General features: G+C 37.9%; 1 protein-coding gene across 8 annotated transcripts in view; it reads left to right on the plus strand.

Annotated features, from left to right (window-relative positions):
* Positions 1-4,347: 4,347 nt before the first annotated feature.
* Positions 4,348-17,083, plus strand: part of LOC106873756 (mechanosensitive cation channel TMEM63B) — an 84,905-nt gene continuing 72,169 nt past the window's right edge. For 4 of the 8 annotated variants that reach the window (XM_089353370.1, XM_089353374.1, XM_089353372.1 and 1 more), the window contains exon 1: positions 4,348-4,455. The gene's annotated coding sequence lies outside the window, so the exon portion shown is untranslated. Of the gene's footprint in view, positions 4,797-17,083 lie in introns of all 8 variants that reach the window. The other 4 variants (XM_089353373.1, XM_089353377.1, XM_089353375.1 and 1 more) reach the window with 3 other exon arrangements.

The following is a 17,083-nucleotide window of genomic DNA, read 5'->3' on the forward strand; positions in this document are numbered from 1 at the left end:
GATTTGACTGAGGACTGGTGAACCAGATGGCTACACCAGGCTCCAATCTGATTTGGCAGAGTTTCTGCAGCTGGATGCCCTTCCTAACGCCAACCACTCAAGTTTAGTAAATGACCCTTTTTCTGTATAATCTTTTGACCAAGACTTGAACTCAGCATGTGCAGTCCATGGATTCTTCCAAGGATATCAAGCAAAAACACAAAGAGTTGATTGAAGGTGGACATTATTAGCAATAACCTTGAAGAGAACAAAACCAAAATTGACCAGCATAATTATTTCCATGCTTATAACACTCTTTAACCATTTGTTGAATCTCAGACAGAAGTTAAACAAACAGAACATTTCTTGCCAATATCGATAGTTTTGGGTTTCTTTTGCACTGCAAAAAAATTTTAAAAAGTTAAAAAGAATATCAAAATGTGAATGGTGTATTTGGATTCTTTCCTTGGTTCCAGTTGTTTACAATCAAAGAAACTGTAGAGAAATAATCGAGTCTTGTCAAACTATACCCAGAAATTTGGAACACAGCATTGATGAAGAATTTGTGCAGTTTATAGAACCGTTTAAAACTTACATTTCTTCTCATGCTGGCACCAAACAAAAACTTGTTGAATTTCTGTTTTTTGTTGTTTGATAACAAACAAACCTTGTTCTCCTGTGTAGAAAATGCTTTTGTAGTGACGTCATTTGGCGCCAAAATACAGTCGCCATTACTGCGTTTTCATCCACACATGCACAGGGAATAGTTCCGGAAGGAACACAAGAAGAGTCCCATGCGCATGCGTGGAATTCAACATCTAAGTGTTCCCGCTCTTTTCATTCTCTTTCTAGGTCAACCGGCCATGAGCATGGACGGGTCAAGCTGTCTCTCCAGCATTCCAACTCTGGGGACAGCTCATTCCAACATTCCAACGTCTCAGCAACCAAGCCTATTTTCCTCCATAAATAAATATTGTTGTGTTGATAGTTCGGAGTCAGCGTTTCGTTGTTCTTCAGAATTTAATATAGGAAGGCGGGTGTACACCTAATGGTGTATAACCACTTTTCTATACTTTCAACATCTATTTGTCACTCATATTTACCAACTGCACTGAAAGACATTTTATTCCAAAACTGAGAAATAGTCATCCATTAAACTTGAATTGCTACATGAAATGAATATTTTCAGTTTCTTTAATACATTTGCTCAGGCTAAGTCTAGAAAATGTTTAAAATTTACGAGGGGAAATCTAAAATTATCTGCACTTTTGCCATAACATATCTTTATTATTGTCTCACACTGCCTTCTGTGCATGCATGCTTATAGTTGGTACTATTGTGGTCATGTGATCAAAGTTTGAGCCTTGTCACACCATTTTTCTTTGTGGCTTTACAGTGTAAGTATGGCCGCTCCACCAGCATTGTCTACCAAAGAAGAACAAAGAGCAGTGATGCGAGAAATGGTGAACTGGTTCACCATTACCATCTCTCGAGCTTGCTGAATCTTCTTGTCCTACTCCTTCTTCATATCATCATGCTTGTCTGGCCACTTTTAAACTTTTCAGTCCACTCATACACATTTCTACGTGGTAGTGCACTGTCCCCATATTGTGCTAAAAGCCTCCAATGAATTTCAGCACCTGACACAACTTCCGACCAGAGAAATCGGATCAATACTCTTTGTTCTTCTTTGCTGCACATTGCTAGTGGAGCTGCCTTGCTTACACTGTAAAGCCAGAAAGAAAAATGGTGTGATCAGGCTCAAACTTTGATCATGTGACCACAATAGTACCAACTATAAGCATGCATGCACAGAAGGCAATGTGACAATAATAAAGATATGTTATGGCAAAAGTCCAAACAATTTTTGACTTCCCCTCATAGTTTACTATGCAAGTAAAAAAGATTTGTTTTAATATTTTTTGCTGTTTTTTAAATTTTAATTATAGGACTCATTATTCAGATCTTTACATTGAGAGGCTATTTACAATGTTTTGTTGCTGTCGAAGGACACAAAAGATAATTTGAATCAATGAGCAGAAGTTATATACAGAACTACATCTTGCAGGCCATATGGTAAGGGCTAAGTTGAATGACTCACAATAAGATTATTCCGAAAGCTGTTAAATTTGGCAGTATTTTCTCCTGTAATATCATCAACAACGTACCCATTCGGCTTAGCTACAAGCTAAACATCAAATGAATTTTTTCCCCCATTCCTATTCCAATACCATTCTCCCAATTACAACTGATTATCATTTTGACTTTCATCTTTTGGTAAAAGTTCTATTTTGTCAGTTTATTCGAGCAAACAAGATGGAATTAACTGATGCAAGTCCACTGCATCTATGCATTTTTGAATTTTCTAAATGGTTGAAAATCAACACTGTGTCCACTATCTAGTAATACTGTGGTGGAAGGAAGACCAGAAAGGGGAGAGATGACGTCACGTCAGTAAGTGGTAAGAAAAGTTTCCCTCTTTTTCATGCCATCTGCAACAGAGGTGAGACATGGTGATAGAGAGGTCATGACAACACTTGCTAAGAATTGAACAATCTGTTGGTGGTACCAGATTTCCTACCAAATCACCTATTGGCAGTGAATTATTATTATGGGGGCTCAATATTCCAGTTGGGTCTTCACCACAACAAATGCACCTCTTCCTCTTCCTCTTTACTAGTTGTGTCACTCCAGCAAAACAGGGTAACTGAAATTCCAAACTCAACTTGGGGCTCTAGGTTTCCTGACAGATATGGTTGGTTATGGTCTTTCTACAACAAAGGAAGAATGAACTCGTATATGTTCATTCAGTATTTATAATTGTTACACGTCTTGTATTAGACTCACTTGGTTCTTGTAAAACATTCAATCATAGCCAGGATATTGCTGTATTTCTCCTTTATTTTTGTGAATTTTCTGAATAAATTAAAACCTTTTTAATTTCTATTCTACATTTCAACATACAAACAAAACCTGGCAGACTATGACAGCCCGGTGATGACATAAAGTCTTACATCAGATTACAAGCACTTCAAAGATATTTGCCCCAGAATGAGACGGACTGGGTGCAGTTTGAACGCTGATTATTTGAACATTCAGCCTATTTTGGTGACAGTAGTTTTGGTGCAAGAAGCACACATACACACACACACAGAGCGCGCGAGCGCGCGAAGAGAGAGAGAGAGAGAGAGAGAGAGAGAGAGAGAGAGAGAGAGAGAGAGAGAGAGAGAGAGAGAGAGAGAGAGAGAGAGAGAGAGAGTTGTCTACTCTCAAGTAAGACTGCCGAATCAGAAACGCCAAATACGCAACGCCAAAATGGCTAAGCTGAAATCCCTATTTGTTCCTTTTTATTTTCCAGTGTTGTAAATAAGTTAAATAGAGAGTGTTCTAAATATTCGAGTCTGGTTATTTTAATAGGGGTTGTCATTGTTGTTGTTTTGATATAAGTCACCCCTGACTGAGTTGTGGCCACACCATCATTTTCACGTCAAAGTATATATATTTCGAACCATGTTAGCTGTATTCGCCAGTTGCTCTCCGACTGGTTCGTTTCGAACCGAAACCGGTAGAAATTTAGAAAAGTCTGGTTTATTGGGTCCCTGAATCACTTCCTCAAGCTAGAAACTAATCGGGAGGAGAGCGATTACCATCTGTAGAAATGAATCCTACGACGGGGAATGGCCCTTTCCCGCGTCCATTTCTCACCATTCTTCAGGGTAACCTTTTTGTTATTTTTCATCTTGGGACAACGAAACATTTACAAAACTCACTAAAGCGTTGTCATATAATGGAGATCCAGTTTAGTTTTCTTTTATTATTAAATCATTTTCCTAAGTATGGTTTATAAAACGAGATGGTTTTCTACATTTTTCTAAATCTTAGACTTTAATAAAAAAATTATTTTTCTTTATCTTTACGCTTAAAGTGTAAGAGTGAAGTGTTACTTTTCATACGAAATACGCCAGCTTTTGTTGCTTTTTTTTTTGGGGGGGGGGGTTCCCACTTGATCTCCAATGCGTGACGAAATGAAAAAAGCTTGAGAGCTGCTGTTATATACTGTAATTTAATTACAAGAAATACAACAGGCACCGTAAAAAGAATGAGAGAAAAAATAGATTCTATTGACGAAGCTTTGAATCAGTGACTCGATAGGTGGTTCGGTGAGTTCGTTTTACCGAGATCGAATCCTCCCACCCGAAAACAAGTACATTAATTAATTCCTGCTGTACAACCAGCTTCCGACAGACGCCTACTGCGTTTCCACAGCAACTGACAAACCATCTGCGATTGCTATTTATTTCCATTCTGTCCATCCGTACAACGTATTCAAACCTCGTTACGTTTTTCTCATTCATAGATCTCCCCTTCACATTTCATCCTGCGCATTTCAGCAGCACCTTGCTCCACATATTATACTTGGATTTAATATCTTTTTACTATTATTATCAGCTGCTGCTACGACGGGAAAATGGGCGAGTAAGTATTTTATATGACTGTAAAGACTAAAATGTTATTTATTTTTTTTTTTTTACTTGTCGAACAGAAAAACCAACATAAAACATGTTAATTGTATGAATAAGCGAGGCGACCAAGAGACACATTTTAAATGCAGACTTAGAAAATTACGCGAAACAAATGAAATACATATTTGTTTTATCTAAAACACTAGCTTTATTCATAAACTCACCACTCCCATAATTATATCGGATATATATATATATAATAATAATTTTCCAGAGGATGTAGCAACCGTTATATGAAGTCTCTGTCTCTTTTGAATATGAAAATTTAAAAGTTAAAAACCTTATAATATGTGTGTGAGTGTTAAAACCATTTAATTTCTGTGTATATTTTTTGGGCCAAGAATTTATATCGCATATAACATATATATATATATATATATATATATATATATATATATATATATATATATATATATATACATATATCGTTCTGTGAATATCTGTATACCTGTATCAATGTGAATGCTTATGTCAATTATATATATATATATATATATATATATATATATATATATATATATATATATATATACACGCACACATAGAATGATTATAATGATTCTACCAGTGGAAGTCTGAATAATTTCTTGTTTTTCCGACTCCTTGCTGTGATATTTACTTCTGTTTTCTCTAAGTCGAACTCGAGATAAAAGAAATGTCAAAATATTAAATACTTCTGTCTTCGCCACATTTTAAAAATTCTTGTTATCTTAACAACAACACTATTTATCTGTGGCAAACTTTACACTGTCTTCGTTCAAATTTCATCTTCAGTTTCCTATCAACTTCATCAGTTTCTTTTTATTTTTTGTTGCAACAAGGATATTTGCATTACGTTTCTGTTTATTCCAGTTTTACTAAGATAACATATGTAACTAACATTTAGTTATAAAACAGACATCAGATTAATTTGCTTTATATTATTATTATTGTTGTTATTTTATTTAGTAAGTCTTTCTCGTATGTATTTCAACATACTTTTATCTGTCTGCTGTGTCAAGCAATCTTTTGTCGTTACTCTTCTTACATACTCCCCCCCCCCACACACACACAGTATATGTGTGCGAAAATGTACTTTTACTTTATAATTTCATTCTGGATTCCTTTTGAGAATTTGTCAGTGTTTCTTGTGTGTTTCACTCCGTCTGTCAACTCGTCACTGATAGCTTCCAAGTGTCGTGTCGTGTCGTGTCGTATTCCAAGGTTCCACCATGTGTTTTACTTAAATACTGCTTTTGTCGATGACCTAATGATAGATTTATTGTTCATCCTACAAACTAACGAGTGGGGTGCGGTTTCCCCCAGATGGCTCCCTACCGTCTGAAATAAACATACAATATATTAGTGTAGTGCTTTACAACAAAGAGACTGGATGAGCATGGTTGGAGTGGTTTTGATCATAGGCCTGTTTGCTCATGTTTTGCCTATGGTTAAACAACATATTCGTCAGATACCGACCTACGCACTGACGATGTACAACACAAATTAGTTTAATGACCAATGTTTTTTTCTTTTTTGGGGTGGGGGGTGGGGTGGGGATGGGAAGTTAAGTGCTATGGACATGATACTGACCTTCCGTCTCTCTGGATTAAGATACCATGCTTAATAATCGATTGCTTAGGAAGGCACGCAGTCTGCATTTTATTTTCTCAGATGAGAAAAACAATAGCGTGACACACTTGGTTAGCCTTTGTTGATCAGACACGTGATCAAAATCGTTCCAGCCGCGACCATCCTATCTTATTTTCTAATACAAGATATTTAAAACTACATCATTGAAAGACGAATGAGTGTGATTTGGGGGTATTTGACTATTATCACTGGCAAGTTGAGTGTCTACGTAGAGGCTCCCTAGTTTTAAAGGGTGTTAGCAATGTAATGTCGTGCGTGGGCGATTCTAATAACCGGAGTTTCTGTTGTTCAAATCCGCCAAGACAGAGGTCAGTTAACAACTGAACTGTACAGAGAGAAAGGCGGGCGCACTCGCTCTTTGTTGAATGTATTATATCATACGGCAAGGACAGTCACTGAAAAGAAAAGTATTACGTGACCCCAGGTGATACAAAAGTGCTGAAATATTAGTGAATTTAGACTCCATTGTTTTACAAGACAGGTGTACGAATCACAGCTGCAAACAACTCACAACTAGTTTAATAATCCGCCAAACTCAACCAATGCATCAAGCGTATTTTGTCATTGTCACGCGGCGGCACTGGTTTGAACATATGTTTCATTCACCAACGTCTGTGCATTGTTCTGTTGCTTAGCTAATTCCTGTACATTTGTCGTAATTTTGTTTTATGCCCCTGTTAACCCCACACCCATCAGATTAACCTTGATCAAACTGACTTATGATCAGACATTCCAACCGTGGCACCCTTTTTTCTTTTTGTAGACAATTTTTGGACGATATTATCAAATGCGTGCTATTTCATAATCAATGTGTGATTTGAAGGAGATTTGGTTGTTATTTCTGGCTGGCCTAGGAAAACTAGAAATACTACATAGACTTTGATCGGTTCGATATTGGCCAGTTCTTATTCTTTAGACCCAGTTCTATAATCAAAGATAGTTGTGATGATCCCATCTTTAATCCAAACCTACTGTCTTTAGGGCTACAGTATCCAATGTCTTCTTTATTGAGCTGGTAGGGTGTGTGTGATTTGCTGCAGATTTAGCTATTAGTTCTAGATTAAGCGACTGTGTAGGAGGTTCTCTATAAAGAAAGAAAACAAAAATTACGGGTGTAGCTATATGGTAAGACGTTTGCTTCCTAATCACATGGATCCAGGTTCAGTCCCACTGCATGACACCTTGGGCAAATGTCTTCTATTATAGTCTCGGACCAGCCAAAACCTTGAGTGAATTTGGTAGATGGAAACTGAAAGAAGCCTGTCATGTGTATGTATATATGTGTGTGTCTGTCTGTCAGTCCCTCACCACCTCTTGATAACTGGTGTTGGTGTGTTTACAACCCTGTGACTGAACTCTTTGGCGAAGGAGACTAATAGAATAATTCCCAGGCTTGTGAAGGAAAAAAAAGTACTGGGTCTATTCATTTGACTAAAAGTCTTCAAGGTGGTGCTCCAGCATGGCCACAGTCTAATGACTGAAACAAGTAAAAGACAAAAGGACGCCCACGATCTCAGCAACATATAATTAGACGACGATGATTTCTTCAAGTAATGTTGTCCAGTGATTGAAATAACTGTTTAAGCTAAACCTGTTTATCTCTACAAAGGCGGTGAACTGGCAGAAACATTAGTACCAGTTACACACTGGGGTCGATATAATCGACTTAATTTGTTGACTGGATCAACTAGAATATTCATCGTTGTACGCGATGAGGTACCATTTTTTTTTTAACTTGGGGAAAATTTAGTCTCAGTGGCATTCCCAGCTGGAATTACATTTATTTAATTTCATTTAGTACTGATAGAATTTGTGGTTAACAAAAAACAAACCTGTTTTGGTTTGAATATGTACTTAATTCCTGCATTTTACTGTTCTACATTACTTTGTCCAAAATTGATAAAGATCATCTGTTTCGGGCATGTCAATGCTTCCGACCCTGTTTGAAGCAGCCATTGTTGCTAACAATGGATTCATTGAATAGGTCTGATAAAAGGATCCTCAAGTTTATTTCTAGCAACTTGTTTTCAAATACAGCTTTTCTTTGATGAGCATATTTTTCTAAATTCGTACAAATGACCTAAAAAAACCTGATGCACCCCTGTACACCTCTAAACACAACCTCAGGCCATTTCTCTTTCTCTCTCTCTCTCACTCTTACTTTCACCCTACCACAACACACACACGCACATTGTCAGGAATCAACTCACAACTGATTACTATTCTTTAAGTTTTGGGCAATACAAGAGGAAAAGATAGCTGAGACTAAAGTTATCTAAGCAAGTATGTCCAATGAGAATTTCACTTTCTTGGCTCATACTTTCATCTTGTGTGGCTTGTGACTATTTGGGCGTCGACTTAGAAACAGGCATTTAAAGACTTTCACACACACACACACACACATTATTAAATAATGTGGGTGAATGTAAGTGAAATGTTTTTTGATATATTCTTCACATCCACACACATGGAAAATATCCTCCAGTATAGAATCTTTACCAAACACAAGAGGTTTTCTTTTGTTTGGTTTCATATTTCAGATGGAAATACACCATCCATGTATTTCAAGGAATTTCTAAGATTTTTGGAAAGTATTTAACTAAGCTGATGTTTGGAACAATTTAATGAGTGTTTCTTTCTTAGAATTATGACGTAAGGTTTTACTTTAGATATTCTTTTGCTTGTTCCAGTCTACGGCCATGCTGGAGCACCACCTTAAAGGGAGTTAGTTGAATAAATCGATCCCAGGATTTATTTTTTGTAAGCCTAGTATTATTCTATCGGTCTCTTTTGCCAAAATGCTAAGTTACATGGACATAAACACACCAGCATTAGTTGTCAAGTGATGGTTGGCATAAACACACACACACACACACACACACACACACAAATATATATGAATTCTGCCAAATGCGAGCTTTCTTTTCAGGTACATGATGCTGCTGTCCCCCATCCCAGGGTTTCCTGGGCCCATACCTCCCACACCTTCAGGGTTGGCACTCTCAATGTCGGCACACTGAAAGGTAGGTCTGGTGAGATTGTTGAGATGCTTGAATAGAGGTGTGTCGATATGTGCTGCATCCAAGATGTAAGGTGGAGAGGAGGTTTCGCAAGGTTCCTCACAGGCAAAGAACACAGGTACAAGATTTTCTGGGCAGAGAACACTGATGGGGTCGGGGGCGTGGGTATACTTCTTGCAGAGAAATGGGTTAAGGTATTCAAGGTAGTCAGAGTATGCGACAGAATACTTAAGATTAGATTAGTGCTTCATCATGGGTTTACAACCATTATCTCGGCCTATACTCCTCAGCCGGGACTACCCGATGGACAGAAAGACCGATTTTATGACACCCTTTGCAGACTAACTCGTTGACGAATGACAGGGATCTTCTCTTTGTGGCTGGTGACTTCAATGGACATGTTGGACAACATGGTTTGCAATACTTACTTCAGGGAACCTGCCAGTCACCTAGTCACCAACTGTTCTGGCAGACACACTAGCCAAATTGACTACATCCTCTCCAGAAAAAGGGAAAGATGGCTGCTTATAAATGCCAAAACCTTCCCAGGCGAAGAATGTACCCCACAACATAGACTGGTAGTTAGTGATTTCAGGATCAGGGCTAAGTGGATGCACTGAAGACTTGGAATATAGTTTTTGCTGTGTGACAGGATGTGGAAAGACATAACTAAAAGAATGAGTTTCACGCACTCATCTAATTGTTTCTGTTGGGTCTGGAAGGAAGCAGATATGGTACCAGGGAGAAGTGACAGAACTGCAGAGCTCTGGTCAATTCAGTTGGCCATAGTGTCATGGTGGGTGGGAAGGTAACACCGTTTGAATGTGATTGTGTTGGGCAATAATGGTGAAGCAGTGGTCAGATGACATGTTATGTTGATAGACTCCAGTCTCAGTTTAGAGGTTAGGATTTGATATGAGAAAGAAGTGTTGGGGTGTCTGTGGAGTGATTCAGAATGTGCGTCAGGGAATGAAATTAATTGGTGCAAGATATACTGGGGCAAGAGGGGCCAGATATATCTCCCAGCCTCATAGTTTTTTGTGTATTTCATGACATAGATATCTGAAAGATTTCCTCATTTTGAATCTAGACCTATTGAATAAACCCTTTCATTCTATGGTGGAGGTCACCACTTTATTAATGAGTCATTCAGCTGGGCCACATTTTGTTGTCTGTTTATATCAGTTTGTGTTTAACTTTCAATGAATGGAAGAATAAACATTTGTGGAGCACTGCAACTGCAGCAATTTTAACCCTTTCGTTACTGTATTTCTGTTGAGATGCTCTGTGTTTCTTTCAATTAATTTTATATATAACAAAGAATTTAGTAAAATAACTAAGTTATCATTCAGCTAGTGTTAGGAACATAAATTGTGACTAAGGAGGAAGATTTTAATACAGAATTTTTGAAAACAAGACATTTGTACTACAGAGCCAAGGGTGGTTTCAGCCAGGTTGGTATCGAAAAGGTTAAGAATTGTTTCTCTATTATATATTTTAACCCTTTTGTTACCATATTTCTGTTGAGATGCTCTGTGTTTCTTTCAATTAATTTTATATATAACAAAGAATTTAGTAAAATAACTTGGTTATCATTAAGCTAGTGTTAGGAACATAAATTGTGATTAAGGTTTGGTGGAAGATTTTAATTCAGAACTTATGAAAACAAGACATTTGTAATACAGAGTTAGTTTCAGCTGGATTGGTAATGAAAGGGTTAAATGAGGAAGGTTCTGTAGGAACAATGAAATGGAAGATGGAGTTGTTTAACCTGAGGTCAGTGCTAAATAACCCTGGGATAGGAAACTGAACAGTGACCCAGCACAACCCACTGACCATTCCTCTACCTAGCTCTGATATTCAAGGCTGAATCTTCCATTGAGAAAATGGTTTCCAACATGAAGGGTTTTTGCAAAGAATGTAGAAATCACAGATTTACAGGTGCTTGCTGCATAGTTTTAATTGTCTTTTAGTTAAGCAAAAATCAACACATTCCAATAAATTAACCCCTTTATTACCATATTTCTGTTGGAATGCACTTTTTCTATCAAACTGAAGAACATCATTGTCTCCCTCATTTTACACATTTGGTCGGCCTGGGGCTATAGTAGAAGACACTTGCCCAAGGTGCCACACAGTGGGACTGAACCCGGAACCATGTGGTTGGTAAGCAAGCTACTTACCACACAACTACTCCTGTGCCATCATCATCATCTTTGTTGTAGTTGTTTAACGTCTGCTTTCCATGGACTTAGGATTTGTGTGTGGAGGACAGAATTAGTTAGCAGAATTCTAACAATACAAAACTTACAACTGAAGAATGTTATTGCCTTAGGTTAGATTAGTCCTTTGGCCAAAGATTTCTAGCTTTGACTATCCTGTCTTTTATTCCCAGGCTCAGCATATTTTAACCATATTTTATATGATGGTAGAGTAGTATTGAAGTGAGATGTAACTGCTGTTTCTAGCAGATTGAACAACCCTCACAAGGTTTGGCAAGTTATTTATATCATACACTCACTCTTACTCACTGACATCTTTCTGCATTTTAACATAGGAATATTCTGACATCAGGACAAACATGTCTCTCTCCAACTCATAATAGTTCCAACATATAACATGAACTGGTTTTGTGCAAATTGTTTTGAAGATTGATTATTGCAGTTGTTGTTTTAGTTTCAGGTCAGCCATGCTCATGTAGACCTTTTACAATCAAAAGCACCAGCTGTGACCATCCTGTTTTATTTTCAGACCTAGCTTAGATCAATCTGAATTATACAGTCTGGATTTTTTTTTTTTTAAAGGAAATTTGACTGCTATTTCTAGCTAATTGAATGACTGCATAGAGCAGTGCTGATTGTGTCCTCTTAGGGCTGCTGTAACTTCACAAAGTTGCAGAAACTGGAACTGTTGAATGTTTAAGCCCTTTCCTTACCATTTTTCTGTAGAAATCCACTATTTTTTGTTTCAATTGATTTTTGAAATAACGAAGACTTTAGTAAAATAATTTAGTTATTAAGTTAGCATTAATAATAATAATTATTAGTTATTATTATTAAGTTGGCATCTGGAAGATAAATTGTCATGAAATTATGATGGAATGTTTTAATTTTGATCATTTTAAAAGGAGGTTGTATCATGGAACTAGGAGCAGTTTCCAGCAGGGGTTTCTATCAAAAGGGTTAAAAGGCTCATAAGTTTTCTCAGAATATTCAAACCAGGTAAAATATTTATAGCTTAAACACATTTTTTTCCCTCCAAAAAACAAACTTTGCCTGGGTTGAAATGTGAGGCACGTTTGAATAATTGTGAAGATCTCTTCACATGAAACCATCAGTTCCCTCATTCACCCACAAGCAAAAATATATTTATCCACATATTTATCCAGAAGCCAGTCGTGTGTGTGTGTGTGTGTGTGTGTGTGTGTTCCCTAGCATTGCTTGATAACCGATGTTGGTGTGTTTATGCCCCCGCAACTTAGCGATTCGGCAAAAAGAGACCGATAGAATAAGTACTAGGCTTACAAAGAATGTCCTGGGGTCGATTTGCTTGACTAAAAGGCGGTGCTCCAGCATGGCCACAGTCAAAAGACTGAAACAAGTAAAAGAGTAAATGCGGTATTGAGCACTCATTCCCACTATTCAATATTAGCATGTGTGTGTGTGTGTGTGTACACACACACACCTGCTAATATTGAACAGTGAGAGGTTGGATATAAGAAGCCTCAGATGTGGTGTGCAAGTGAAATGACTGCACTGGTATGGTCATGTGATGTGTATGGATGAGGACAATGGTATGGAGAAGTGTCACACTCTAACAGTGGAAGGAAGCTGTGGAAGAGGTAGACCCAGGAAGACCTGAGATGGGGTGGTGGACATTGGGCCTCACAGAGGCAATGACAAGCGACTGTGACCTTTGGAGATATGCTGTGCTTGACAAGATCCAGGAAGTAAAGTGAGACTGTAACCATGACCTATGCCAGTGTTACATAACCAGCCCATTTAAAAACACCCTTCAGTCGTTGGGTGATATGCCGTGCTTGTGAAGACCTGTTGAACCGAGTGAAATGATAGTCAAGGCCAATGCCAGTGCCGCCTAACTGGCTTCTGTGCAGGTGGCATGTAAAAGCATCCACTACACTCTAAGAGTGGTTAGCATTAGGAAGGGCATCCAGCTGTGGAAACCTTGACAAATCAGATTGGAGCCTGGTGTAACCTCCTGGCTTGCTAGTTCTCAGTCAAACTGTCCAACCCATGCTAGCATGGAAAGCAGACGTTAAACGATGATGATGATGATGGCACAGGAGTGGCTGTGTGGTAAGCAGCTTGCTTACCAACCACATGGTTCCAGGTTCAGTCCCACTGCGTGGCACCTTGGGCAAGTGTCTTCTACTATAGCCTCAGGCCGACCAAAGCCTTGCGAGTGGGTTTGATAGACGGAAACTGAAAGAAGCCCATCATATATATATATGTGTGTGTGTTTGTGTATAATTAATTTAAAAAAAAAACAGAAAAAAAACAAGAAAAAAATCAACAATGTGAGGGCGTGGTACATGCAAAGTATTAATGAGATGCTCAGAGAAGGAAAGAAAGAGTGGTTGTTTCACATTTCGAGCAAAGCTCTTCTTCAGAAACAGGAGACTGAGGAAAGTCCAAAAAAAAAAGGAAGAAGAAAAAAGAAAAAAATCACCAACAATATTTATATATATTCTTTTACTTGTTTCACTCATTTTGACTGCAGCCATGCTGGAGCACCGCCTTTAATTGAACAAATTGACCCCAGGACTTATTCTTTGTAAACCTAATACTTACTCGATCGGTCTCTTTTGCTGAACCGTTAAGTTACGGGGACGTAAACACACCAGCATCGGTTGTCAAGTGATGTCGGTGAGGACAAACACAGACACACAAACATTTACATACATACATATATAGATTGCTATAGATATATGCATCTATGTATGTGTCTTTGTGTTTGTCCCCCTACTATTGCTTGACAACTGATGCTGGTGTGTTTACGTCCCCGTAACTTAGTGGTTCAGCAAAAGAGACTGATAGAATAAGTGTTAGGCTTACAAAGAATAACTCTTGGGGTTGATTCCTTTAACTCTGAAGACAGTGCTCCAGCATGGCCGCAGCCAAATGACTGAAACAAACAAAAGAATAAAACAATATCTCTACGCAGATATGTATTTCTACACACACGCGCACACACACACACACACACACACACACACACGATGGTTTGTACAAATGAATGAACTGACCTGCTGTATAGAGACCAGTTCAAAATTTGTACAACCCTGGGCCATCTTTCAGCATTGATCTAAAGAACGAGTGGGTGGGAAGTATTGGAATGTTGTGTGGGAGTGCAGACTGTAGATTGATGTAACCAGCCAGGTGTGTGGATGTACAGGTGTGTACAGGTATGAATAACAGCCAGGAATCAATTGACCATGGTTCACTTGAATGAGCAAGGTATGTTGCAGTTGCCAGTTTATATAAAGCTGCTACTATTTTAATAGATCTAGAATTATATTCACAGATTTTTTTGTAAATATATATATTTATATTTCTTTTGTTATCTCTGCCTTAGTGAAGGCAGAGGTATTGTTTTCAGTCACATTTGTTTGTTTGTTTGTCCATGGACAAGATATCTCAAGAACCGCTGGATGGATTTGGATGAAACTTTCAGGGATGTTTGGCCTCATGACTGGCACGAACTATTTAGATTTTGGGATCAATCCGGTACCGGACAAGGATTCTGGATTATTTTTTCTGTTTTTTACTTAATTTTTGAGAGTGGTTGAGTTCATTTTTAGTATTCTCGTTTGTGAGAGCAATCGCGTTTATTTCAGATATTCTCATTTTAAAAATCATCTCCGGCTAATCATTGAGAGGACATTGGTGTTGCCTTGGCAGAGGTTTGCGCTCTCTGAGTGCTCTTGTTATTTTTATTATCATTATTGTTGAGATTAACATTGGCTTTCATCCTTTTGGGGTCAAAATAAATACCAGTTGAGCACTGAGGTTCATGTAATCAATTAGCCCCTCCCCTTTAAAATTTCAAGCCTTGTGCCTATTGCAGAAAAGATTGCTATCATTATTAGCTATGATAATATTCCGCCAAGGTCAACTTTGCCTTTCATCCTTTAAGTACCAGTTGCATACTGGGGTTGACTGGCCCCCTCCCCACAAATTTCTGGTCTTGTGTCTATAGTAGAAAGGGTCATTAGTTATGATAATGAAACAAAGATGGCTGAGGTAGAAGAGAGCTGTATTTTTTGTCTTTCCAAATGTCCTCTGTCTTGAATATTACTGGTATTTTGTATATATAATATAAAACAATAACAACAACAACAGTTGCTCTCTCTCATTCCCCCCCCCCCCCCGCACATAAAACTCGAGTTGTTATCAGTCCTACTCAACAACAAGGACTACTTAACTGATTATCAATAGAGATAATAATAGATAATTCAAATACTGAAGCAAAAATAATTCATGAGGTTTACAAAATATAAACAACGATAAATTAAAATTATGATAAATGTAAACAAACAAAGATTGCTTTTAGAAGCGTTGAGGTGTCTTAGAAAGTTAAAGAAGTGATTTTAAATTCTCAAACGCAGGATGATAATCAGTTAAGCAGTCCTTGTTGTTGAGTAGGACTGATAACAACTCGAGTTTTATGTACAGGGGGGATGAGAGAGATCAACTGTTATTTTGTTGTTATTTTTTTATATCATATTTACAAAATACCAGTAATACTCAAGACAGAATTTAAAATCACTTCTATAAACAATGATGTATCCATTTTTAATACGTTCTGGCAGATTTGGATGTGAATATCTGATCACTGTTGTATTTTCATCATCAGAGAATACCTCCTCTCTTTAAATGGTCGTACTGCATCACTACTTGATATCCTGTTGCTTATTTTGATTTTATCCACTTCAAGCTGTGCGGATAATACCAGACTGGACTTGGTGCTTCCACTTAAGTACCTCATTCAACTGAATCTCAATTTTATATATATATATATATATATATATATATATATATATATATATATATACAGACAAACAGATAGAATGGTTTCTGATTGGAGCACAAGGCCAGCAATCTCTAGTATTTGACTGGCACTTTATTCCATTGACCCTGAAAAGTGGTAATGCAAAGGTGACTTGAGCAGGAATTGAACTCAGAACGTAAAAAGCTGGAAGAAATGCCACAAAGTATTTATTGAAACACTCAAATGATTCTGCTAGGTGTTGTACAGAAAGCCAAAATTTCTAGATAATTATAAACTGATGAGGTGTGGGTGTGTGGTAAGAAGTCTGCTTCCCAACCACATGGTCCTGGGTTCAGTTCCACTGCATGGTACCTTAGGCATGTGTCTACCTCAGGCCGGCCTAAACCTTGTGGATTTGGTGCACAGAAACTGAAAGAATCCTGTTTGTGCGTGTGTGTGTGTGTGTGTGTGTGCGTGCGTGTGTGTGTGTGTGTGTGCGTGTTGTGCTTCCTATCACTCATTGAAAACTGGTTGGTTGTTTACATCCCCATAACTTAACAGTCCAACAAAAGAGACTGATATAAGTACTGGGGGCAATTTGACTAGAATTCTTCAGTGTTGCCCCCCCCCCCCCGCATGGAAAGCAGACGCCAAATGATGATGATGCATCTGTAAGTTATCAGCAGTAGAATGATAAACATCTCTCTCTCTTTCTCCCCCTCTCTCTCTCTACTGTGGCAATACTATCTAATTCAACAGTTATGTCCGTGTAACTCCTTAGCTTCCCATCTTGCATCTGTGCGACACATTAATTTACTGTGTCAGTTATTATTACGCTAATTTTTGTCATGGAAAATTATGCCAGGCTTTTTATCTGCTATTTCTTCACTGTTCATATGTTAAAGTTCCATTGTCATT

The sequence above is a fragment of the Octopus bimaculoides genome, chromosome 6, assembly GCF_046866305.1.
Source record: "Octopus bimaculoides isolate indiv1 chromosome 6, ASM4686630v1, whole genome shotgun sequence".
Classification (NCBI taxonomy): Eukaryota; Metazoa; Mollusca; class Cephalopoda; order Octopoda; family Octopodidae; genus Octopus; species Octopus bimaculoides.